Source organism: Phaethon aethereus (genome assembly GCF_964289735.1).
Source record: "Phaethon aethereus genome assembly, chromosome: 1".
NCBI lineage: Eukaryota > Metazoa > Chordata > Aves > Phaethontiformes > Phaethontidae > Phaethon > Phaethon aethereus.
In genome coordinates, this window is record NC_138575.1 from 4,484,843 (window position 1) to 4,511,094 (window position 26,252).

The window sequence follows — 26,252 nt, forward strand, 5'->3', positions numbered from 1 at the left end:
TTCCTCTGCCCCCACGATTATCTCTGTTTTCCATGATGGAAGCCAACTCCATTTACTTCACTGTGCTCTGGATCACAGTGGACCCTTATGGCCATGAAAATTTGCTGCATTCTTTCTCGCACAGGAATATAAATTGGAGATTTTATGAAGTGATCAGAAGTGAGCAGGTTTGATATCGCTGAACTCAGAGAAAATTAAATCTGAGTCTATTGTGTAATTTGTAGAGATTTTTTTTTTTTTTTTTTTTTAAATATTTATAGACTCCTGAAGTTTTCCTGCAGCCCTGTCTAAACCAAATTCTGGCCATCTATCTCATGGTATCTAACCATAAGATTGATTTTCCTAATCACATTTCAGATACCTTTTTATATGGTTGACACACCAGAATAAGCCCAGACCACAGAGTAAAATTCACTGGTTAAAATCATAAAGTACAGACAGTTGTTTTGATACATTAAACTCTGAGTGCCCGTGGATAGCAAAATTATCACAGATTTGGGTGATTGCTTCTTGGAAGTTTTTGAATTTTTTAAAAAATTCCAAAGTTTTCTGCTACTTTAAGATGTTTTCCTGCACTCCAATCTCATAGAACAAATTTTTCAAAGATAAAAGTTATTGTTGTCATAGTAGTGGTGTAGTTCTGCTGCCTATGTAACAAATTCCCTGGGTTTAACTGGCTTTAACTTTAGAAGTGTATAAAAAGGTGAAGTTTCATCTGTCTGAGCCAAAGTGAATTTTGCATGGTGACTGATGGCTTAGCTAAATCAGGTGGTGATATGTATTTCAGAAGAATTCTGGACCTTAATGCCTCTATAATGCAGCTGGCATGGGTGTCATGTTAGAAGAGTCTCTTGAGACAGAAGCTTGTGTCAACTGAAGTTTTCAAGCAGAAACTCTTTGCTGTGTTCTCTGACATAGTGACATCAGGTGGATACATCACATCTATAGTTAAGCTTGCAGAACCTTGTTGTGTCAACCTTATCTTGAGCGCTAGAAGCTAGGAACTATTCTCCTTTATATGATAGATAAACTTTCTGAAGGAAATAAATCTTAGTAATTCTTTTAGAAACGTCTCCATACCATGCAACTTCCAGAGGAGACAACTGCATCAGGAGAGTGTATCCTTCTCTACTGAATTCAACTTCAGAGACACTTTTATACAGATATCAACTCAATACAATGTCATTTGTGCTAACAAGGTGTTTAATTGGGCTAGCTTAGAAATGATGTGCTAAGCCAAGACACAGTGAAATCTCCCTTGGTGTCAAAATACATTGGTTTTGCACCCAACAATCAAGAATTTCCACGTCCTTGTGCTTCCACTGGGAAGCTAGCTGGGTTGGCAAACTTTCCTACTCCATCAAGAATACAAGCCTAACATCTGGGCAACCGCAAAAGGGGCTTGAATCTCTCCTCAGCCTCTCCTGTGTAAAAGAACTCAGAGGAAATCAACAGCATCAAATTATGAAGCAGAAGAATTAAGCCCTAATTTCTACAAGAAAGTGCCTATAAGTCATATATATATGTATATGTATACAAAGAAAGAGGGAGATATATCTGTATCATACATGTATATATGTTTCTACAAGTCTAAAACACAGGTGATTTAATTACCCTGTGACACATACATTCATGCATATATTACATATATCGATGTACTTAGATGGACATACAACTAAATATACATATAAACAATTTTAAGGTGTGTGTCTGCATGGCTATGTATAATTTAAAGATATAGAAACATTAGGCATTGCCTTCTCTTGGGCTGACAAGATTTGTGATTGGATCCCTGCATCTCAGCAAGATGATTTGAGCTAGGGAGGGACTTCTGTGCCTGACAATTTCCCCCGTGCTGGGGGGCATTAGGTCTCAGCTTGTAATGCCTTTTAATATTGCCAGTGTGAAGTGCGTCCTGGGTAATGCTTGTTATAGGTGCTGCACGTCATACAACAAAATGAGTCCTCTGCTACTGCACATTGTGAACACTCACTCAGGATAAGGTAGAGTATATTAAAGTTCCTGCTTAAGCATGAACTGAGCACTGCTCACTGGGAAGGATTTCACGCTCTCACCAATAGTTTTGCAGAGTTTGGCCAGATCCATGACCAATAACATCTAACAGAAGAGCATCCATAGATGGGTAGGCCATTCCTGTGCACTCTGAAGAATCATCACCGGGGAAATTTCACTACTTTGCAACCTCTATTTACTGAATCTCCAAAATAAACGTGGCAGAACTCAGCCCAAAATTTGGATTAGACTGCCAAGTGGACAAAAATTATGACGGTGTTTTTTGGTACATGGAGTTGAACTGTTTGAGGGCTCATCTGAAGCTAAAGCCTGAGTGATGGAGACCTCCCAGTTCCTATCAGACCTCAGGGTAAATCAGATGGCAAAGTCCCCCAAGCCATAACCCAAAAGGAATCATTTCTTATGATGTGGCCTGATCAGAATCACTAGACTGGAACAAGGCAGCAGCCCCTAAATGACCACTGTGTTCGCCTCTGGCCACATCTTAATGGTTCTTTCCAACAACATGGCATAAGAAAGATTTAAAAAAAAAATCAGATGAGCCTTGATGAGGATGATCTTGAGAATTTATAAGTTACAAGTTCACACCTGGCACTCTGCTTTTCTCAGGAAGCAGCATTGTTGTTTGCCCTCTATAAGTGGCACTGCTTACCGAGAGAGACACTTTCAGTGTTATTTTTATGCTTCTCAGCTTGTGCATCTGTCTGAAGAGCAGACCGGACTCCTTGCCTCCCCGCCCATGCAGACTCTTCATTTATTCGTCAGAGATTCTTGTTTCTGGGATGTAACACCTCAAGGCTGACTTTAAAGACTTGCTTACTTCCAGGTTTATTGTCCTCCTGGCTGCCACTCCAGGTACTCAATGCCAGGTGCTCAGGTAGTTAGCACTTGCTTTTGGTAGCCAGCAATCATATTCTGAAATAATGATCTCATGGTTTAAATTAAACCTTTGATATAGCTGTGTCTCCTTTAATAGAACAGCACAAAATGCTTGTTTTTCATCCCCTCTGTCTACATCCATCTCTCTTTTCCACCTGAACAGCCTGGAGAAGAAAACATGTAAGACTATTGAATGGACACCATAAACAGAATTTCACTAGGTTGCCATTACACCATTATAACTGATAATAAAGAGTTGAAATTTACTAAAACTTTTGTAACTCTCATCAAGATATAGGTCATATCTAGAGAAATTGCACCTTCCCAACACCCAGCACATCATGGCAAAAGGATAAAGTAAACAAAATCACTCAACTTCTCAACAGTAATCAGCAGCACCTCCATTACATTTAAAGATGTTACCTTGGTACAGAACTGGTGCAAAGGGGGCTCTACATAGACTCTCCACCTATATTTTAAAACTTTTTAATGAGCTATAGAAGATCTGAAGGAAGTCTAATTTTTCAGGCAAACTGTCTTTACTCAGACCAAAGCTGTGGACTTCAGGCAATGGGAGTCTGAGAAATTACCAGCTCAGGTCTTTCTCTGCTTGAATATTTGCAAGTTTCATTCTATTAGCTAATGATAATGGTAAAGACCACAGATGGTCTTTATCAAATGCTAAAGATTTCCCTTAAGTGACTGTTGTTATCACTGTTCAAGAGCAGACAGAGTCTAATGCCTCTACATGGGATACCACAGAAAACACTTGACTTCTCATGGTTTTAAAGAGGATATCAGTAATTCAACTCAAGTAAAAAATCCTAACACAACATGGGGCTCATGGACCCGGTCGGATTCACAAGAGCAGTTTTTAGGCTCTTAAGCTCATTCAGGCTCTAAAGATGACCCTTTTTGAAGGCTTTATAGCATTTATGTCCTGTTCAAATACAAATTATTTTTGTTACTGTGCCATGGAAATACCATTCCTGAGCCAGAACTCACTGTACTGTCATCACCTCAGCATTCCTGTCCTGCTTCCACTTGCAACATGCTCTTAGGGCTGGGACCCATCCAACTTTGGACATCTAACACACCTAACCTGTGCATCTGCATGTGTGTACTCATCCAAACCCCCTTTAGTTCAGGAGGTGAAGAGGTCATTTCCAAAGCCTGCAGATTTTCTTCTCTGCGAGGGGAATGAGTGTCTTGTAGACGTACTGGCACCAAGCCAAATGTGGCAGTCAGTGTCTCATCCTGCTCCCTGTGACAAAGACTCACCCCTGCACCTAGGCAAATAAAGATCTATTCAACTAAAAAGTTGGCCAAACAGTCCTAATGCTGAGAGACTGGCCCATTCTTCTTTACAGACCCAAAACTTCTGGGCACTTGGCCATAGACAAAGGTGGAAGTAACTCCCACCCTTCATCTCCCTGAGGAACATGCCTTCAACTTTCTTTACCTGGACCTTCTCTAAGGCACCCTCAGCAAGTTTGCAGACAACACCAAGCTGGGCTGGAGTGTTGGTCGGCTGGAGGGTAGGAAGGATCTACAGAGGGATCTGGACAGGCTGGATTGATGGGACAAGGCCAATTGTATGAGGTTCAACACGGCTCAGTGCCAGGTCCTACACTTGGGTCACAACAACCCCATACAACGCTACAGGCTTGGGGAAGACTGGCTGGAAAGCTGCCCAGCAGAAAAGGACCGGTAAATGTTGGTTGACAGACAGCTGAATATGAGCCAGAAATGTGTCCCAGGTCAACAGCATCCTGGCCTGTATCAGGAATAGTGTGGCCAGCAGGAGTAGGGAAATGATTGTGCCCCTGTACTCGGCACTGATGAGGCTGGACTTCAGATACTGTGTTCAGTTTTGGGCCCCACACTGCAAGAAAGAGATTGAGGTGCCGGAATGTGTCCAAAGGGCAATGAAGCTGGTGAAGGGTCTGGAGCACAAGGAGCAGCTGAGTTCAGTCTGGAGAAGAGGAGGCTGAGGGGAGACCTTATCGCTCTCTACAACTACCTGAAAGGAGGTTGTAGCAAGGTGGGTCTCAGTCTCTTCTCCCAAGTAACAAGTGATAGGACAAGAGGAAATGGCCTCAAGTTGCGCCAGGGGAGGCTTAGATTGCATATTAGGAAGAATTTCTTCATCAAAATTGTTATTAGGCATTGGACCAGACTGCCCAGGGAGGAGGTGGATTCAGCATCCCTGGAGTTATTTAAAAGATGTGTAGATGTGGTGCTTAGGGATTTGGTTTAGTGGTGGACTTGGCAGCGTTAGTTTTATGATTGGACTTGATGATCTTAAAGGTCTTTTCCAACCTTAAAGGTTGGATTTCTATGATTCTATGATAACCTTGCAGTCCTCACTCTTGTTTCCATGCTATCCTACTTTGCTTACATTACTACGAGCAGGTGATACAACAGCCCTGCACTAACTTACTTGATTCTGGGTTGCTCAAATCAGGTATCTTTCATACGCTGACCTAAAAGAAAACTGATGAATTGCTGACCCTTGTTGGGTTTTGGCCCTTTAAAATGTGTAATATGACTGCTTCTTTGCCCCTCTTACTTGACCTCATGCAGAAACTGGCAGTTACTGTGCAATTTCAAAAGGACCTGGAAACCATTACTGTAATGTAGGTAGTTTCCCTTTCACCTATGCAAGTTTTCTTACATTGTGAGTGTGAGAGTGACCTTTAAATCATGGAGACATTTCTGTTTTAAACCATATGTATCTAAATGACTATTTCCACCTCAGAAACAGAATTAAACTTGTCGCCTATTCCAAAAGAAGTTCAAAACTTCTTCACTTAGTAAACTCTTGCAGAAACTACAGTTCTGTTAAGAAACCACTGTAATATTTAGAGCTTGCTTTCACTAGACATGCCCATAGCATATCTTGCTTTTCTGGTGTTTTATGGCATGGATCTGTGCTGTTCCTGTTATTTGGCCTAGGATTACTTTTCCCACCCTAGAGGAGTTGCCCAAAAAGAAAGACCATCTCCTTCTTTTGTGCTGGAATTTGCACACTGCTACCAGCTTTTGTCTGGATCAGGTCTAATAATAGTAAATAAAATGCGCTGGGGACCATTCCATGAGGAGAGGCAGCACAGAACATTTCAAGTCCACAGGACTAAACTCTTTTTTCCTAACACACACCTCATACAAATAGTGTCCCAGGAGTCATCTATGGCCCTGGGCGTTTCCTTTGAGAAGCTGAAACTCAAATATGCTAACAAATAAAAAGCATAGATGATCACAAGACAGGGCTCAAACTCCATGTTCTACCCCATTTTACTTGCAAGTATAGATATAACAGAAATAGTACCAGAAATAGTGTGGCCAGCAGGAGTAGGGAAGTGATTGTGCCCCTGTCCTTGGCACTGGTGAGGCTGCACCTGAAATAGTGTGTTTAGGTTTGGGCCCCTCACTACAAGAAGGACATTGAGGTGCTGGAGCGTGTCCAGAGAAAGGCAACAAAGCTGGTGAAGGGTCTGGAGCACAAGTCTTACGACGAGTGGCTGAGGGAACTGGTGTTGTTCAGTCTGGAGAAGAGGAGGCTGAGGGGAGACCTTATCGCTCTCTTCAACTACCTGAAAGAATGTTGTAGCAAGGTGGGTGTTGGTCTCTTCTCCCAAGTAACAAGTGATAGGACGAGAAGAAATGTCCTCAAGTTGTGCCAGGGGAGGTTTAGACAGGATATTAGGAAAAATTTCTTCACTGAGAGAGTAGTCAAGCATTGGAACAGGCTGCCTATGGAGGTGGTGGAGTCACCGTCAATGGAGGTGTTAAAAAAATGCATGTAGACGTGGCAGTTCAGGATATGGTTTAGTGGGCATGGTGGTGTTGGGTTGATGGTTGGACTTGATGATCTTAAAGGTCTTTTCCAATTTTAATGGTTCTGTGATTCTGTGATTCTGTAACTTTTGAGTTTACAGAAGCAGAAGTGTCCACCTAAGGGAAGGGACAGGAGTGGGAATGGAAAGGCCATGCCATCCTACCATCCTCTTAGCTTCAGCATTGATTTATGCCAGACTAGGATGATTTATGCTCCAAACACAATGATTAGTACACTCACACAGAGAAGGAAAGGTGTCTGGTGAACTATGGGGTTGGGAATGGGCAGCTGGAGGAGAGAAGGGAGGGGCCAGGACTAGAACCATCAATGATTTGACTGGGTTGGGCTGGTGTGAAACTGCAATCTCAGAGCACAATGGTTTGGTGACTCTGGTGGTCTCCCTTTGAGTAGGTTGACAGTCAAGTCCCTGATACAACTATGTCCATGTGGAGAGTGCTTGCCTTTCTCCAGATCTCATTAACCCTCCTGACTCAGATAACTGACTGCTAGCTCTAACTCATTTCTTTCTCCTTCTCCTTCCATCATTACCCCTTCAGAAGTGTTTCTGTTTAATATCTTCCCTTTAAAATACTGTTTCATTTTCTCTTGTGCCAACATACTCACCTTTAGTGAAAAGGTGCTGAAGAAGATAGATTTTCCCTGCAAACTCTGTATCTCAGCAATATGTGCTCTCATCAAGCAATGATGCCACCCTGGAGTGTTTGGGTTAGGATCTGATCTCTTCTTGCTGCAGGAGGCCAAGAAGAAGAATTGTCTACATATCTCTGCAGGGATATGAAGGGTCTGAGCCTGCAGCTGGGGTTCAGTCATCTAAAAGTCATGTCAGTGTAGAGACAGCTTCTGTTACTTACTTCTTATTATCACTTCTGACAAAAAACCGTTTTCAAATCAGTACTTCCTCACTGATTGCCAGTGCCTTTGGATGAGGCCACGGATGAAGTGGATACATTACTTGTACGAGCAGATCCCAAACCTCTGAGCAACCACAGAGCTCTGTCAACTCTAAAATTCTCTGTGGTTCATGCACATTAGAACCGACAAATCTGCAAATTGCTGTGCTTAATTTGGTTTTGCATTACAGCTTCAAAATACCATGGACAATCTCATGGACCACAGTTCGGACTGAAGTAATGACTTTTAGTGGAAGGTCTTCTGGAAAGCAACTGTCTCTATTCCATATACATTTTTCAGTGTGTCATTTAGAAAACAATACACATATGTGTGCAAAAAGCAGGTCTAAAATTACCAATGTCCTAACTTCTTCACTAGAGTAAGACAGACTGTGTAACATTTTTGCCCAATACAAACCTACATATCATGCTGTCATTGTTCTCTAACTGCCTCATCCCACAATGAAAAGAAAAAAACAAAAATCAAGATCCATTTTAAGTTTTTCTGTCAATTAGAAACTCCTGATTAAAAAATAAAAGAAAAGAAAACAGAAAACTAAATCCTCTGTCTCGGCTGAAGGAGATACAGGATATTGTTGTTTTTATATCCCTCAATCAATCATGAGTTGTACTATAAAAAGTCCTAAATTTCTCACTTCCATATTGAGATGGAAGTTAATGCTCCATTAACAGTAAAAGCTTCAGATTACGTTACCGAGTAAACTTTTGTTCAAACATGGTGTCTGGCATTTGCCTAAGTGCTGGGGTATGTCTATCTCTGAGCTACTGACATGATGTGACTCACCAAGCTCTTGTAAATAGGGTTTTTTTCTCCTCTTGATACTAAACATCCTTGCAGTTTGTTTTCTCAGAAACCCAGCTGTCTGGTAGGGCAATGACATCCTTGGGCTTCATCTGCCCTTTTGTTACTTCATCAAAACTGTCTCCATTGCATACTTGACAGCTGGTGGTAGAGATGAGAGCACCTAAGACAACAATGCCTAACACAGCTGAGTACCTGGGTTAAGCGTGATGTAGTTAGGCAGTTTTGTAGAAACAGCAAGGCAGGGATGAAATTACTTTCTCATGGTGTCCCAAAGATCTTTGTATTTACCCTGATTTCATGAAGTGAGAAGGTCACCTAACAGATCCTTTCTATATCACAGAATCAAAGAATTATTTAGGTTGGAAAAGACCTTTAAGATCATCAAGTCCAACCGTAAAACTAACACTGCTAAGTCCACCACTAAACCATGTCCCTAAGCACCACATTTACACACCTTTTAAATACCTCCACAGATGGTGACTCCACCACTTCCCTGGGCAGCCTGGTCCAATGCTTGACAACTCTCTCAGTGAAGAAATTTTTCCTAATATCCAATTTAAACCACCCCTGGAGCAACCTGAGGACATTTCCTCTTGTCCTATCACTTGTTACTTGGGAGAAGAGACCAACACCCACCTTGCTACAACATTCTTTCAGGTAGTTGAAGAGAGCGATAAGGTCTCCCCTCAGCCTCCTCTTCTCCAGACTGAACAACACCAGTTCCCTCAGCCACTCGTCGTAAGACTTGTGCTCCAGATCCCTCACCAGCTTCGTTGCCCTTCTCTGGACACGGTCCAGCACCTCAGCATCCTTCTTGTAGTGAGGAGCCTAACACTGAACACAGGATTTGAGGTGCAGCCTCACCAGTGCCGAGTACAGGGGCACGATCACTTCCCTACTCCTGCTGCCACACTATTGCTGATCCAGGCCAGGATGCTGTTGGCCTTCTTGGCCACCTGGGCACACTGCCGGCTCATGTTCAGCCGGCTGTCAACCAGCACCCCCAGGTCCCTTTCCACTGGACAGCTCTCCAGCCACTCCTCCCCAAGCCTGGAGCGTTGCATGGGGTTGTTGTGGCCAAAGTGCAGGACCCTGCACTTGGCCTTATTAAGCCTCATACAATTGACCTCTGCCCATCGATCCAGCCTGTCCAGATCCCTCTGCAGAGCCCTCCTACCCTCCAGCAGATCAACATTCACACCCAACTTGGTGTCATCTGCAAACTTACTGAGGGAGCACTCGATCCCCTCATCCAGATCATCAATAAAGATATTAAACAGAACTGTCCCCAATACTGAGCCCGGGGAACACCGCTTGTGAGCCTCCACCTACTGGATTTAACTCCATTCACCACAACACTTTGGGCTTGGCCATCCAGCCATTTTTTTACCCAGCAAAGAGTACACCCATCCAAGCCATGAGCAGCCAGTTTCTCCAGGAATATCCTCCTTCTGTAATTACTTAATTGAGCTTACATGCAAAAATAACATCAGCACTTATTTAGCCTACAGCCATCTGTGAGCTCTACACAGGAACAGACTAACCTCCGTGGAGCAATGGGAGGACTGAGGCATCTCTTTGCAGTGATGCTTGTTTCTGTACCAGGATTTCAGGCTGCCTAGGACATGTTGGGCCTTAGAAATAGTAGTAGGAAAATATAGCAGGAAAATATATCTCAGCAGTTATAATCCTTCCATAAAAGTATCCAGTTCTCTCTCTAAACCAACTGAAATGTCACTGCTTGAATGGGTAGAAACCATCTTTTAATTGCAGACAAAACGTACCCATGGCTCTATTTCTGCTGTGACTTGCACTGCAGTTTTCCATTCAGACTACTTATACTGTAAAATAGGTTGTCTTCTTCCTTGTCAGAAAAGGGAAAGTCAATTCTTTTCCAAGACATGGATAACTCAAACCGGGCTGCTCTGGGTAATATTTTCAAACTTGCTTAAACCCCAAAATTTGGTATGTAGAAGTCATTGCAGCCCATGCACTGTAACATAGACTGAGTAACAGCATTGTCTCACTGTAGTAGATTGGTTGCAAGGCTAGGGTAATACTGAAGCCACACAGGGCTATATTTGCACTGCTGTTCCTGTCACCTTCAACAGGGTTTGTCCTAAGTTCATTTAAAAATTTGTCTTGGAGGAGAGCATAAGCCTCAGGGGTTATTTTTGTTTGTTTTAAAATAATTCCAGAAGGTAAGTTTTGTTGGTTATATATTTGCAATGAGTCTGTGACTGACATTTAAAACAAGAGCAACTCAGTGAGTTTCACTGTCTCTAGAAAACACCAGCGGGGCTGGAGTGGAAATGTATCTTCTCTATCCAGACTAACCCAGAATTAGTGAACAGGAAGTATGTCTTTCTCCCTCCAGGACCTCCCATTATTTAATTTTCTGTTATGGCTTTTTGGTCTCTGTTCACTGTCTTGGTTTCAAAAGTCAGGGAATTATCATTTGATAGGTGAATTTCACAGTGGGCTTAGCTGGCTCTACTAAGATTTTTATTTGTTTGTTTGGTTGGTTGGTTCTTGTTATATCTGTTCCTCATAGAAAATTTGCCCAATGGAGACACGATCATTCCTCACAGAAGGGAAAAAACCTATGTTTGGCACGTGGAAACTTGAAAGCTGCTGCTGTCTGCAAATAATGTTCCAGGCAAGTGTTTGGGAACTACGTAAAAGTGTTTAACTGACTCTAATGCATTACAAGTTACAATACGCTGGTTTGTTTCATGTCCCTGCTTCTGAGCATGATATTTTTCTTTATTTCACGTCCCTTACAACATCCTGCACATTGAAACCGAGATAAATCATTTTCTAACACATCTTCCATGAACCTTCATTCCTCATGGAATTCTGGTGAATAAAATGTTCACTGTAACTCAGTGGACACCCTAAATCCTCTCCAGTGCTGCCTAAGTAACTACATAGCATTATCCTCATGCATACTGAGCTGCCTTTGCTCACCATGGCAGTTCTACCTACAGGAGGATGCACTGGTGGAGACAGTGATCTCCAGGTAGGCAAAGCAAACCTGGGGAGCCCGAAAAGATGACTGCTGTGCAGAGAAAGATGTTGGGGCCACAGCTGCAAAGCCATACAAGTGAATAAACCTTCATCCCATTGGAAGCAGAAGGTCTTTGGGGCTGAGTACTTGCAGTCAACGTTTGATTTGCAGCGCGGAAGATTAGGGACACAAAGGAGCAAGCAGGAATGTCTGCACAGGCAGCCGCCAGCCTGGCAGGATGAGCTGGGAGTCCTCTGTGAGATGTGGCATGTATTCAGACAGACTTTTTCAGCTCTTTAACTGAACTTCAGCATCCTCTGTGGCAAATCCAAGAGGATTATCAGCAGCTCAGGTTGCCTGTCATTCAAGACTGCCAGCCCTGGCTGCCTGTACAGTCAATGGGGCACATGTCTCCAGTGGGACATAACTACAGCTCTCTCTGGGCCAAGGAGTGGTCTACCTAGAAAAAGGTCACTGGGTCAGCTTTTAATTAGCTATTAAATAATCATCATGCATACATAGAAAACAAGTTTATGTGTTTATTTCTGCTTATTAGCAGAAATTCCCAGTCATTTGCTGGAAAATAGGCAGGGATCTAGTTCAGGCACCATATTAAAATGCTGTCATCTGTGATCTCTTCAACATTTTCTCTTCAAGGATCCATTAATATTCAGTATTCTTGTCCTGAAGAGCAGTTATTTTAGACTTAAGGATGTTGAGACATCCTTAAAAGTGAAGTCCACCAAAAGTACCGGTAAACTTAGCTGCTTCCAGACCCATATGGAGAAGTGCAGGTCTCAAAAGTGCAAGGTCCCCGTTGCAGCAAACTGGTTTCCTGACTTAACCATATAAGCAACAAAGTAAAAGTAGGACAAAAGAAAGGCATTTCATGGTCACATTTGGGGTATGAGCTGCCATGAAGGCAGAATCTTTCACACTCTTTGTTTTCTCTTTCCTGTTGCCAGTTCTGCCCTTCTCTGCTCTTGCTCTGCCTCTCCTTTGTATTGGTGCTGTTGCTCATCAGACTGCTCCGGTCCGGCTTAGCTTGCTGAACCAATAGAAAATAGTCCATTTCCTCTTTTTTGGAAGGAGGAATGGAGGGGAAGGTTCATTTCCTGACAGGTTAGGGAGCTGTGCTGGCTCTCAGCATTATCTGATGATGAGTTGGTGAAATATATGCAACATCAGCATATGACCAGAGATGGAAAAAGATAAAAATCTGGGTGTGTGAAATGGAAGCTTCCCTTTCTGGCAGTGGTGAGCTATTACATCAGTTTACGTCGTCCTGTGCAACTTTACCTTCTGATATTGTGGACTCCTTCCCTTCTGTATTGGGTTTGTGCAGCAAGGGTTTGGCAGCGGTGGGGGCTGCAGGGGTGGCTTCTGCGAGAAGTTGCAGTTGTATCCGACACAAACCTGCTGCTGGCCAAGGCCGAGCCCATCAGCGATGGTGGCAGTGCCTCTGGGATAACATATTTAACAAGGGGAAAAAAATTGGCACACAGCATTTGCAGCTGGAGAGAGGAATGAGAGTATGTGAAACCAATTCTGCAGACATGAAGGTCAGTGAAGAAGGAGGGGCAGGAGGGCTCTGGGAGCCGGAGCAGAGGGTCCCCAGCAGCCCCCAGGGAAGCCCCCGGGGAGGCCGGCTGTGCCCCTGCGGCCATGGAGCTCCACGGGGAGCAGATCTGCACCCGCACCCAGGGAGGGCCCCACGCCGGAGCAGGGGGATGCCCGAAGGAGGCCGTGACCCCGTGGGAGGGACCCCAGGCTGGAGCAGGGCAGAGGGTGAGGAGCCTCCCCTGAGGAGGAAGGAGCAGCAGAGACCAGGTGTGATGAGCTGACCACAACCCCCATTCCCCGTCCCCCTGCGCCGCTCGGGGGGAGCAGGGAGAGAAATGGGGAGTGAAGTTGAGCCCGGGAAGAAGGGAGGGGTGGGGGAAAGTGTTTTAAGTTTTGGTTTTATTTCTCATTATCCTACTCTGATTTTGACTGGCAATAATTTCCTCAAGTTGAGTCTGTTTTGCCCATGATAGTAATTGCTGAATGATCTCTCCCCATCCTTATCTTGACCCACAAGCTTGTCATTATATTTTCTCTCCTCCGTCCAGCTGAGGAGGGGAGTGACAGAGAGGCTTTGGTGGGCGCCTGGCATCTAGTCAAGGTCAACCCACCATGCCTTAAAAGTGTATTTACCATTGTGGGTTTTCCTTGATGTGCACATCATTGAGCCTTGAACAAATGGTGAGATCTGCTTTGCCACCTACAGGATCTGCTAAGAAAAGGTATCTGCCTTCAGAGCTGTAATTGGAACTAATCTCCATGGAGAAGGTAACAAAGCCCCCAAAAGGACAGTAGTTAGTCTCTGATTTTCCTTTACTTTAGGATCAGGTCAGTAACGAGTACAGATGAAGGTATGGAGAACACCATCCTTCTGTGGAAAAAATACATGTCTTGGCTTGATGTTTCATGCCAACCCAAAAAGACGTACCCTTTTTTTTTTGTGTCTGTGTTTGTTTTGTTTTATTTTTTGTCAATGCATCACCTTTTTTTTCAGAGTTTGGACTTTGGCCCTGTCTTCAAGTAGGAGGAGGCATTTGGATCTCAAAGGAAACTAGAACCCATTGAAGTTCCTCTCAGGGGGCTGACCAGGACATTTCCTATACCTCTAAGCACCACCCCTTTTAAAGCAAGATTTCTCCCACACTCTTTAAGCTCATGTTTCTGTGTTTCCTTGCATGATATTGAAGAGGCACTCTTTGACCAGGGATACACAGCCTTTACTCACTGAAGTTCATGTTAAAGAAGAATTGGCTGGTTTCTCTGCAGAATGGGCCTGGTTGCAAGCTCTCTCTTGATTTACGTGTGGAGCTGTACCCAGATAATCCTTCCTGGAGAATGGGAAGTAAATTCAGATCAGCCTGATACGCCCTCCTTCCTTCCAGATTGGATACCCAGCCCAATGGGAGGAAAAGAATTGGCTTTAAAATTCAGCAGGTTGTTCCTCTCTTAAATTGGTGATTTGGATTCTGGTTTGAAGCATAAGGAAGCATAAATTATAGCACAAATGAGAATGTGGGAGACAGTGTAGGAAAATTCTGTATAAAAAAAAGCAGATAGGGAACAACATTTGGGGAATAAAAAGTAGGGCAGATTTTGAAATATTCTCAAAATCATTTAACACCATCTGTCAGGGGCTTGTGTTGCTAGGGATTTATCATCTCCTATCTACAAAATCCTCTGGCTAGTGAAAACAAATTTGGGAAAAGATGATTAAACTTCTCCTACCCTTTGACTCCCACCCCCGCATTGTCACCAACCAACCCATCTTCCCAACTATGCTGAGAGGAGGAATCAGCTGACTCCAGCTCTATGGAATGACCAGAAATTTAGAAAAAGCCTAATTAATAGTTGTGATACCGTCCTTTTTAGCTTGCCACAGTGTAGCCCTTATTTTGTAGTGCTTATTGAACAAACCCTAAAACACCGAATCGCAACCCAAGGGCCAGCCAGGCTCCAAATGATAATGGTCCTGAGGCAGAAGATTGATTCACAGAAGGGAAACAAATGCAGAAACCCGAAATCATCAGACTCAGAAATACCCCAGCCAACTCCCAGGGGTTTGTTATTGTGTGTCCTGGAAGCCTTTTGACCAAAATCTACCCTGCATATTCTTAAATCCTATTGATCACGCTTTGTCTAGAGGCTTCTTTTACAAAAGGCTAATTAATAATCTGTAATGTTGTTCTAGTTGTATAAAAACAACGTTATGAGCAAGTAACAGTTATTAGAGATGGGTGTAAAAGCTGAAATAACCTTCTTGGCTAGAAATGGTTAAACATTTGTATGAAAATTTCAATACCATTTTTATTTCAAATAAACAATAGAGTCAGTTCCTAATTGCTGTAACACTGCCTTCGGGGATGAACTACAGGAACATTACTTTCTCCCACTCAGTAGGCTTCCTTGCTTTCCTACATGCCTCTGGATACAACGTGAGGTCTCCTTACAGAAGAGCAGAGAGGGAACAACATTTGGGGAATAAAAAGTATTCCCCAGAATCCTGGCCATAACGAGCTGCAGGAGATGTAACCCCAGCCCACGTTTTCTTTATCTGCAGAGGAGAATGTAAAAAGAGACAGCTACACTAAATACCCCATAGGGCATTTCTGCAGAATAATAATAAAAAAAACTTAATTTTTTTGCACATTCCAATGCAATGGAAAATAATTTTAAAAATTAACTGCAGGTTACCTTTGTGAAAAGCTTACTTGAATAGTCTGTTTTTAGGAAACTATTTGAATGATTTTTACAGCCTCTACCATTTAAGTTGTTCTAATAAACTAGTTATTTAAACTCCTATGAAGTCCCTAGCAGCCTGCTATAAATGTCTTAGAAATGTGCCTTTAAGTTGAATGTTGTTCTTGATGTCTGTCTTCCTTTCTGAAAACAAGTTATAGGTTCCATGCAAATGAAATAAACCCAGAGATTTTTAAATAAAAGTGTATTTGCTGAGACAATTAAATTGGAATTGTCTCTGGAATGACAACTGAACACCGAAAAAGTACAATGAAGAGCAATACTGCCATGAATTATTCCATATACTGGGGAGATGGACCACAGATGGCCAAAAGGTGTAGGTTGGTCTGGTTTGTGTGGGGGAACAAAGTTTGTGTGAGCAGTGATCCCTGCTCAGAGCTCTCTGTGGAGCAGCAGGTACTGAGGTGAAGTGATATAATGTGAAGATAATTTAGCTTTGCTAAATTATCAATGTAATTATTATCAATATCAATTATCAAAGATAATTTAGCTTTGCTAAATCATCAAGGGTGGTAGTTGTTTGTTTGATTTCCTTTGGCTGAGGTTTGTTTTCATCCCGGCAATTTGATTTTCAGTCCTGTGGGACTTCAAAGAGAGGGTCAGTGAAAGAACAGAGGATCCCAGATGTCTATAAAAGAGCTCTCCATTCAGCTGTAATTGAGCTGCTGTCACCGTTCAGAGCCTGCGGGACTGGAGACACCTTCGGAGAAGATGAATAGGAAGGTCTTGTTGCTACAGCACATATGTACATATCTTTGTAGGTGTGCACCCCTGCACTGATACACTGGAAAAATTTAAGATTTAGGGAAACTCATCCCGTGCACCTGGGCCGTCGCCTTGCCTAGGTATTCCTGAGAAATGACAGCTTCCATGAAGAAGAAAGCATTTGGTCCTTAGTCACAGACAAATCCACAGGTATGACACATCCCTCCATGATACTGTTCTGGAGTCAACTTGATGCAAAAAGAAAAGGACTCCAGGATACTGCAGTTAGTTGCAATTTTTTGAGTGCACCGTCTGCACGGGAATGTGGAAGGCCATAGCCCTGACTGGAGGAAGGTTCGTTAGCTGCGTGCAGATGAAATGTAACCGATGCTTATCTAAAGTCCAAAAAGTGAAGGGGGACTTTGTCATTGATTTCAGTGGCCTTTACAATGAAATCTTTATTCATTATTCTTTCTTGGGTTAAATGTCAACCAAAGGAACCGAATATTCCCTGGTGTTTTCAAGCTGCAGAGTCAACAGCAGGCAGCATACATCTGCATTGCTATAACCACCCAAAAAACACCCATCCCTCTCTCCATCCTGAAAAATGGTCTGGGTGACATGGCAAAGAAAGATTTCTTTTGTACGTTACACTGGAACTGTATGTTCTCTCGTGACCAGCCTGCAAAGTCAACAAGAGCCACCTCTACATAGCTCCTAGCAGAATTTGCCAAAAACTGAAGGCAAATGGAACAACTTGACCATTCTACTGTTTACAATTTGGAATGCTAATTCCCAGAACCTATGAATCCCCTGAACTATTACTAAGTGCTGAGCTCTGAGAAGCTGTGTAAACTTGCAGGAAAATCACTGAGGATGTCGTTTTAATCCTATTGAAGCTGGTGGCTCAACCTTATTATGTCTAGTGGGGTTAGAATATAACTTAGAGTTCAAAAACCTGAAAGAGTACTGAAGTGATGGGTAGTGAATGGGTAGACAGATAAGTGCTGAAGTGGATATAAGTTGTTCTTTCACTTCAAAACAGGCTTTATGGGTAGCATTCATCTTAGCAACTCTTTGCTCACAGAAAAGAGAAGGTTTTGAATGCTGGCTTTTAATAATTCATGTAGTGATTCTTGCCATGCAGATGTGAATTTGCTTTTCTTCCTTATAAAGCTTACATTTAATTGGGAGAAAAGAGCTAATATTTACATGTGTGAGGATTAACTGATGATGGTATTTGTGAGTTGAGAAATCTTATTATTACTGTAGAATACGCTTATGAAATGAGCTTGAGTTGGGGATTTGAAGTTTCCCACAGCTAAGGGAATGCTGCTCTAGTCAGATGAATGCTATTCTCTGTGTCTGCAAAGCAAGTCTGATTCATATTTGAGCGCATAACTGTGCTTGGAATCTGTTCTTTAAATGGGTCTTTCAAGTCACTCCGCTCACCTTATTGAGATCCTCACTGAAGACAGACATACTTCAGTATTCCTCTAACCCAGGTGTGCCAGTGACAAATCAGTTTCCACAGTCACTTAATACCAACTCTTAGTGTTGGGTCACATGCAGATAGACCATCTGTGACGTAATTCAGTGGTAATGACATTTGTCCACTGAAAACTGGATCAATGCCCTAAATCCTTTTCACCAAACTTCAGAGAATTTCAGTTCTTACCAAGCTAGGCAGGAGCTACTGACTCCAATAGCACATCATTAAACACAGGGCCAAAGAAATTCCCCATAATTCTGTCTTTTACTCTACATAGGAGTTCTGTCTTCAAACTTGGATAAATAAAATAATGAACTGAGACTGATTAAAATGAAAAATCTTTCAGAGTTTCCTTCTCATATGAAACCGACGTTTTGTTTTCCTCTCTTTGTTGAGGGATGTGCCATAGAAGAAATATCAACAACTGCTCGTATGAAGATATGTAAAATGCAGAAAGATGGACTTTCCCTTACATAGGGTTTTCATGCTTCAGAATCTTTTTTTGACAGCTTTGGTAACTGACGAATGGAAATATTTTGTGGAGAGGTCTCACATGAGTCAAAATGATCAATGAAAAATTATGAAAATATTTCATTTCAAGACTCTCAAAGTGCTGATTTTGCTAAGGCTTGGCTATATTGTTCTGACTACAATAGAAAAATTATGTCACTTGAACCCAAAGTAGATTTCTTCTAGCCTCAGCAAAATAAAGCCAGTTGATAAGGAATCCTGAAAACATTTAGGATATTCTGAGTTTTGGCCTGTTTTAATAACTATTCTGTGCAGTCATTATAGTAGTGACTCCCATTATCCTACTGCCTGGCCACTTCATGCTCTCGAACACCTTTTTTTTTTGCATGTCAGCTCTGCATTTTACATAAAAGTTGGCCATTCACTTTAAAATTGGGAATGTGTCTTCTAAAGTATGAAGCTCCGATCAACAAAGACATCCAGGTCTTTACTGACAAGACAGATAAACCCCCCTACACAGTACCTGTTGTCTTCTATAGGAGATGGACAATGAATACCTCTGAGGACGTGAGACTAAGTGAGTTTCCCGGGGTCTGCAACTCATCTGTAGTCAAGCAGGGATTTGAAAATGGCTATACCAATGCCAAGCTATCATGATAATCCTTGGATTTGCCTTCCTCCTACACAGCTGCATCGTCCATAGTAGCAACAAAACATCCTCGCTGCACTGGGGGAGATTGGACCAACCTGCAAATTAACCCATTTGCCCTTAAACCCTGATCTTTGTCTCTGCTAATGCAAATTTACCTTGAAATTAGCTCAGAAACCAAGCCTAGCTTGTGACTCATTTTGCAGTGGGGACACTTTGAATCATTCCTCCCCACACATACATACACTTAATGTCTGCACACCGAGAAAGAACCCAGAAGCCTGGTTTCTTTCTGCGAACAGCGATGGTTTCGGTCTGAAATGAGGCTTTTGATGCTAGGAGGCTTTTGCAGAGGATCTGAGAGCTTCTGTGCCTACGTATTCCTTAACCACCAAATCCTCACCCCGGGGTTTTGTGCACAGAAGTCAATGAAGACAAAGGAGACAGATATATCCCTGGCCTGTCCAGACAGCAGTCTGTGTTGTGATCTTGAAGCATCTCCAGTCATTGGGTCAGATGGACACAATCACGTGTGCATTGCATGCTACATGCCAGGTGGAGCTTGTATGACAGAGAACTTATTTCTCGCTAGTGTATAGGTGCCCTCCTAGAAATAACTGTTCCCAGCAAGCCCACCCATGTGAGAATTTTCATAGCTCGAACACCGATTTTTTGTATGATCTGAGGCAGTGCCATGTCTCTGGTCCCTAATCTGTTTGCATGTCTTGTCTATGTAGGTGGTGAGCTGATGTAAGCCAAAATCACAGAATCACAGAATCACTAGGTTGGAAAGGACCTTCAAGATCATCAAGTCCAACCATTAATCCAGAACCACCATGTCCCCTAAACCATGTCCTGAAGCGCCACATCCACACGTTTTTTGAACACTTCCAGGGATGGCGACTCCACCACCTCCCTGGGCAGCCTGTTCCAATGCCTGACCACCCTCTCAGTGAAGAAATTTTTCCTAATATCCAATCTAAACCTCCCCTGGCGCAACTTGAGGCCATTTCCTCTTGTCCTATCACTAGTTACTTGGGAGAAGAGACCAACACCCTCGTCCCCACAACCCCCTTTCAGGTAGTTGTAGAGAGCGATAAGGTCTCCCCTCAGCCTCCTCTTCTCCAGACTAAAAAACCCCAGTTCCCTCAGCCACTCCTCATAAGACATGTGCTCCAGACCCCTCACCAGCTTCGTTGCCCTTCTCTGGACACGCTCCAGCACCTCAACATCCTTCTTGTAGTGAGGGGCCCAAAACTGAACACAGTATTCAAGGTGCGGCCTCACCAGTGCCGAGTACAGGGGCACAATCACTTCCCTACTCCTGCTGGCCACACTATTGCTGATACAGGCACCTACACATCCAGCATAAGAACTGATGCTAGCTGAGAGATGTAGGTAATAGTGGGATAACCTGTACTTCATTAGAATGTATTTGTGTATTCAATTACTCATGTGCAGACTTTTTTGTAAGATCAAGGCTTAGTATTGTACCCATGGCCTTTATATTCACTGCATGGGTAGTAACAAAAAGACAATACTCTTTGTCCAAGTCGCAAGGTTTCTGCCAATATTTGTCATCTGGGATGCATTCCCTATCTTTCCCTTGCCTTTCTGTCTAAAGTAGCATCATCTGAATGGCAAGACATGTTGCAGTCACACATGCTTAGTGTTTGTTACTTGGCTTATATTCAGGCTCCATGGAGAAACACTCATAAAAATTGTCCTGATCAAACGACAATAGCAACAAAACTTTTCAGATGTGTTAATGAGATCTCTGGAGCTGGACAAGCAGTTAAAGTCGTGCCGTTTGAAGGCGGAGTCTTTAATGGATCCATTCTGTGTGGAAATTGTCTGGGAGGAATCTGTTTCCAAGAACATTACTTTAAAAGTTCAGATGATTCATCTTCTCCTACTGAAGTACTGTGAGATTATGTCTATGCAGTTGAGTGGCAGAGAGTTTCTCAGGTTGAAGCTCTCTGCTTGGCATCATTAACTGCCTTGCAGCTCCTGACAATGCTCCTACAGCTTCATGAAGCCTAGGAACTTACTTTAAGACAGTCTGAAAAATATTTTTATGTTCTTAGAGGTCAATGCCTACACCTCTGTAAAAATCAGATTGATTTCCTTTCCTTCTTTCTTCCCATCTAGCAAGGTCCTTCCTCTCTTGGAACAGGAGCAGGCACAAAGAGGACACACACCACAGCCCACTGCTCTTTCCAGCACTAGGACACATCGCCATCCTGCTTTAGTGCAAAGTGCAACACAAGGGATATGGTCAAGAAGAATCAGGTTCTCCTGGTCCAGGACATCAACCCTTCAGGTGCCATTTAAACTTCGTGTTAAGCCCTCAGCAGCAAAAAAAATCAATGTGATTTTGAGCCAAGAGATTCCTAGGGAGTGGGAATATCCCAGGAAATGGGAATTTCTCTGTTTTGCAGGAAAGCTGTGAAACTGTCTTCCCTTTTAAAGTGAAACAAACCTGCACTGTATAAAAGTTTTGTACAGCAAATCACAACTGGGGTCACATTAAAGTCAAATTAAAAGAATTAATTTTAATAACACCAAAACGTCTCTTTCCCAATGCAATTGTTTTGAACTGTATATCACAGTTATCAAAAAAACATTTTTTATAGGAAGTGTTAGGTGGAAAAAAAATGTAAAAAATAAATTTTAAAAGACCTCATCAGAAATCTGTTTATTTTGAGTCAACTCCCCCCCCCCCCGTTAAATTCTGTGGAAACTGGCAGCTTCCTCAGGTTCATGTACGTACTGTTTCTGACAAGACGAAGGAATACCTTTACAGCCTTTCACCCAGCGATGAGAAGTATCTGACCAGGTAGCTGCATGGTCCGTAGGAAGCAGTGCTGCCTGTTGCATTGCTCTGGTTTGACATGCTTGTTACAGCTGGTAATCAGACTTACTGACAGCTGCACAGATCCTGTGTCTGTCCTACACCCCTTCTTATTTTCTCTTTTATGTTAAAGACTGCTTTCTATCTTCCAAGTCCTTCCTGACTACTGCTTATGAATCCTACACTCAGAAATTAAGTGGAAACCACTATGAACCCCTTAAAAGACTCATTGCTTGAATTTGGGTGTTATCTTGGCGGGTATAGAGGTTGAGTGTGGAAAGGGCTGATCCCTATGCAATCACCATTATTTCTACATTTTATGTGGTGTTGTGGTTTAGCCCCAGGCAGCAATTAAGCACCACGCAGCCACTCGCTCACTCTCCCCCCACACAGTGGGACAGGGGAGAGAATTGGAAAAAACTCATGGGTTGAGATAAAAACAGTTTAATAGGACAGCAGGAGAGAAGGAAACAACTATGATAACAATAATACTGACAACGGAATGTAGAAGAACAAGTGATGCCCAGCGCAGTAATTGCTCACCACCCGGCAATCGACAGCCCATCCCCGAGCAGCAGTTCCTGCCCCCGGCCAACTCCAGTTTATGTACTGGGCATGATGTTGTATGGTGGGGAATATCTCTTTGGCCAGCCCGGGTCAGCTGTCCTGGCCGTGCCCCCTCCCAGCTTCTCGTGCACTTCCTCACTGGCAGAGCATGAGAACCTGAAAAGTCCTTGACTTAGGATAAGCACTACGACTACTTAGCCACAACTAAAAACTTCAGTGTGTTGTCAACATTATTTTTGTATCAACTCCAAAGCACAGCACTATACCAGCTATCAGGAAGGAAAAACAACTCCATCCCAGCTGAAACCAGAACATGTGGGCAGAAGAGAAGGTAGAAAATAACATCTCCAGTCATCCAGTCCCCACCCATGCTAGGTATGTTGCATCTTTTCAAAAGCCATCTCATAGCAACTGATGGCCTTCTTGCTAGCCTCGCGCAGCATTTCAGAAGCGATTAAAATGGTTGGGGATGTGTCTGGGGGAGAAGATATTCCTCTGGCCTCTATTTAAATGAAGCTGCTATTCATTCACTAGCGTTTCTAATTATCAGCACTATAATTGAAATACTGGAGTAATCTATTTGAGGAAGGCAGGGTGAGGAAGAGTGATTTTATTAAAACATGGGTTGGCAAGCTTGGTACCAATGTCAACTGGGCAAATGTAATTCAGCTCAGAGGGATGCAGGTGAAGATGAAGGGGAGGCAGACGAATGGTTCAGGCATTGCCATGAAGCAGATGGAGATTTGACATAGTGCACTTTAACTCCCCAGCAGACATTTTGGGGTTATCTTAGCCCATGAAGCCTCAGTGACATTAGTTCCTTCAGAGGGGTGTATGTAACCCAGTTGGGCTTGATTACAGATACCATTTCACAAGAATGAGAGACAACAGAAGATACTCTAGATGTTATCCAGTATCATGATCCTGTTGTCAGTGAGGTTTTGGGACCAATGGGTAAAGGGAAGCCCCTTGTTTTCTCTCTCTCTTGTTCTGTTCTCCGGGTCTTAGGTGATCTGGTCTCTCTGGGATTTGTGACAATAGCACAGGCCATGCTGAAGTTTTGGGTACCCTCCCCTCCATTGTCTCCCAGATTTAGCCTCCCCACACCCTACACAGTTGTCTTCTGTGTCCATGTCCATCTCAAGGCCCGGAGATCCTCCCACACAAACACATGGAGCTGCTGGTAGGCTGTTGGGAAGGAAAGAACAGCCTATTGCTAGCCCTACTTCTCTTATAGATAGCATCACCCCTGCTCTCTCTGGAGAAGTGCAGAGCAGAGGCAACGGAGCTGTTGTGGGCCTGGGAGCAGGCAGCAGACATGACAACTGCATTGTTGGCACCCTGGTCTTATTTTTTTTTCCCAAGCCTTTTGCTCTACACACCCTTTCTGGGGGTCTCTCTATGACTCCTGTTGGAATTCCAATTGCCCATGGCAGATGCTGGCTCTTGTTACTGCAAAGCCTTTGTCTGGGTTACTGGAATGTCCTCCCATGGCAACAGCAATCAAGGATCTGCTGTAGAAGCTCGAGGTGAGATTGAATTCACAGATTCAGACATCAAACTTGAGACAACATCATGGGTGAGACAGAGTAAATGACAGCCTGCAGTGAATCTGAATGCTGGGGTTTATTGAAGATTAGAGCTTTTACCCTACCTGATTGTCTGATACACCCATTCACTCCTTCCACCGCACTACCTTTCATGAGGTTTTGACTTCCCTTCCCAGCAGGGAGGTCACTGCTGGTCCATGCAAAAAGTCCTGTAGGTTCCCAGGTCTTCCTATGAACTGGAAGATTTAGGACATGTCACTCCATGAACAAGATACTCCATGGCATTTCAAACGATATTGAGCACGTTTGTACGTGCAGCTTGAAACTTTACTGTCTGCCAGGATCAGAGCCCAAATGTGTCTCACTGTGCACATACACTGTTCCCCTTTGCATCGCTTACCTGGGTCTTAGCCTTGCGCAAAGTTCAGTCATCTCCATTCATTGAGGTTGAAATGTGTGGCTGGAAAGATTTAGTTCTGAGAAAGACTTTGGGTGAGTGTTGCCTATGTCTATTGTCGAAGGTGGTGTAAAAACAGACTGACATATGTACTCCCTCTCTCAAAGAGCTTAAAGCTTTAATGGAAATGCAGCAGGACAAGGGGTACAGGCAGAGATAAGAGTGCTATGGATGACAGACCTATTGAAACGTCTTCCAAGAATGCATCTTGACAGCTGATCTTGTTCATCCTTCCCTGAGACGTGTCAGGTTGGTTAGATGAGAGGTTCTCAGGTGGATAGTATATGTGGCACCGGTGAGACAAAAGTCACTTCAGAGCAGCGTGCCCTGAGGCCACATCCTGACTGTGCACACTGACAGATACTTCTCCAAACAAACAGAAACTTTTTCCGCATCATCAGGGACACCTATATAGCCATTAACTGTGTCCAGGTCCCAACCTTCACAGCAATCTATGTGTCTGTGTGTCCATCCCCACACTCTACCTCCAGGTCTGGCATTAGTATGGAATATGAGTATTTTTGCTCCCTGTTGCATATACAGCTGCACTGTTTTCCCCTTTCTGTGTAGCAGTTCAGCTATGCAGTTGTAAGCTCCGTTGGGACAATCTCTCCTTTTTCGTACGTGATCAAGCTCATACTTGTGTCCAGCTCTAAAGCTTAATATTGCCTTAATGGTAAATGGCCATGAAAATAGCCAGGCCCATCCTTTAGATAAAAGCCAGCTGTGAGGTCTGGATGTTGCTCCAAATTCCCCCATAGTTTGGGACTCTGCCAAACTGGGGATGTGGTATGAGCTAATCACTCACAGAAATTAGAGGCTGCTCTGAAAGGCAAGTGGTTCTTGTGCTGAATGAACAATATTAAGATCTTATCTTGCTTTACAAGCAGACTAAACCCAGAATGAATCAATTATGAGATTAGAATTAATCCAATAATCCTCTGTTCTTCTGTGCCTGGAATCAGATGGTGCATCTGTAACGATAATGTTAGTTACGGCAAATGAGATCACCGTTTGTCCCATTTTATTAAAAGGCTTTGCCAAGCGTTAACAGCTCGGGTGAGAGGTTGAGATGAAATTAAATTGAAATCTCTCCTCTTTCACTGATTGTCATTGTGCACACATCCTTGGCCTCAGCTGCCCAGAGGGGATGGCCAGTGCAGGAAGATGCCCTGTGACTGTTGCAATGAGATGTGAGAAGTTCTGCTGAGGGATTTCCACCGCTGGACTTGGATGGCAGTGTATCTGGGCTTGCGGCATGGAGGAAGCCAGAAAGCATTACTGACCTCCTTAAATTCCTTTTGTAAACTCCTCTTCCAATGCTACAGCTTGGGCTCAGGGCAAAAAGTTGAAACGTGCCTCCCAGCCCAACAGTCGTGCCTCTCACCAGCCAGGTCTTGCCGTACTTGTTCTCCCCTCTTCTATGTGATTTTTACAGTCCCATTTGTCTTGGACTAAATCTGGATAGTTGCTCTCATGTCACATTTTTTGCATATGAGACCAGACATGGGCAAGCAGGATTTTGTTACTTGCCTGATTTTACTGTTTAACATTTGTGCCTCAAACATGGTGCTCCAAAACCAGACTTTTACTTAGTGTTCCCTACTCTTTTCTCTCCTTTTCTTTAAAGAAAATTAAAAACCAACAAAAAACAAACCCAAAGAAATACTGCTACATATAGCTATA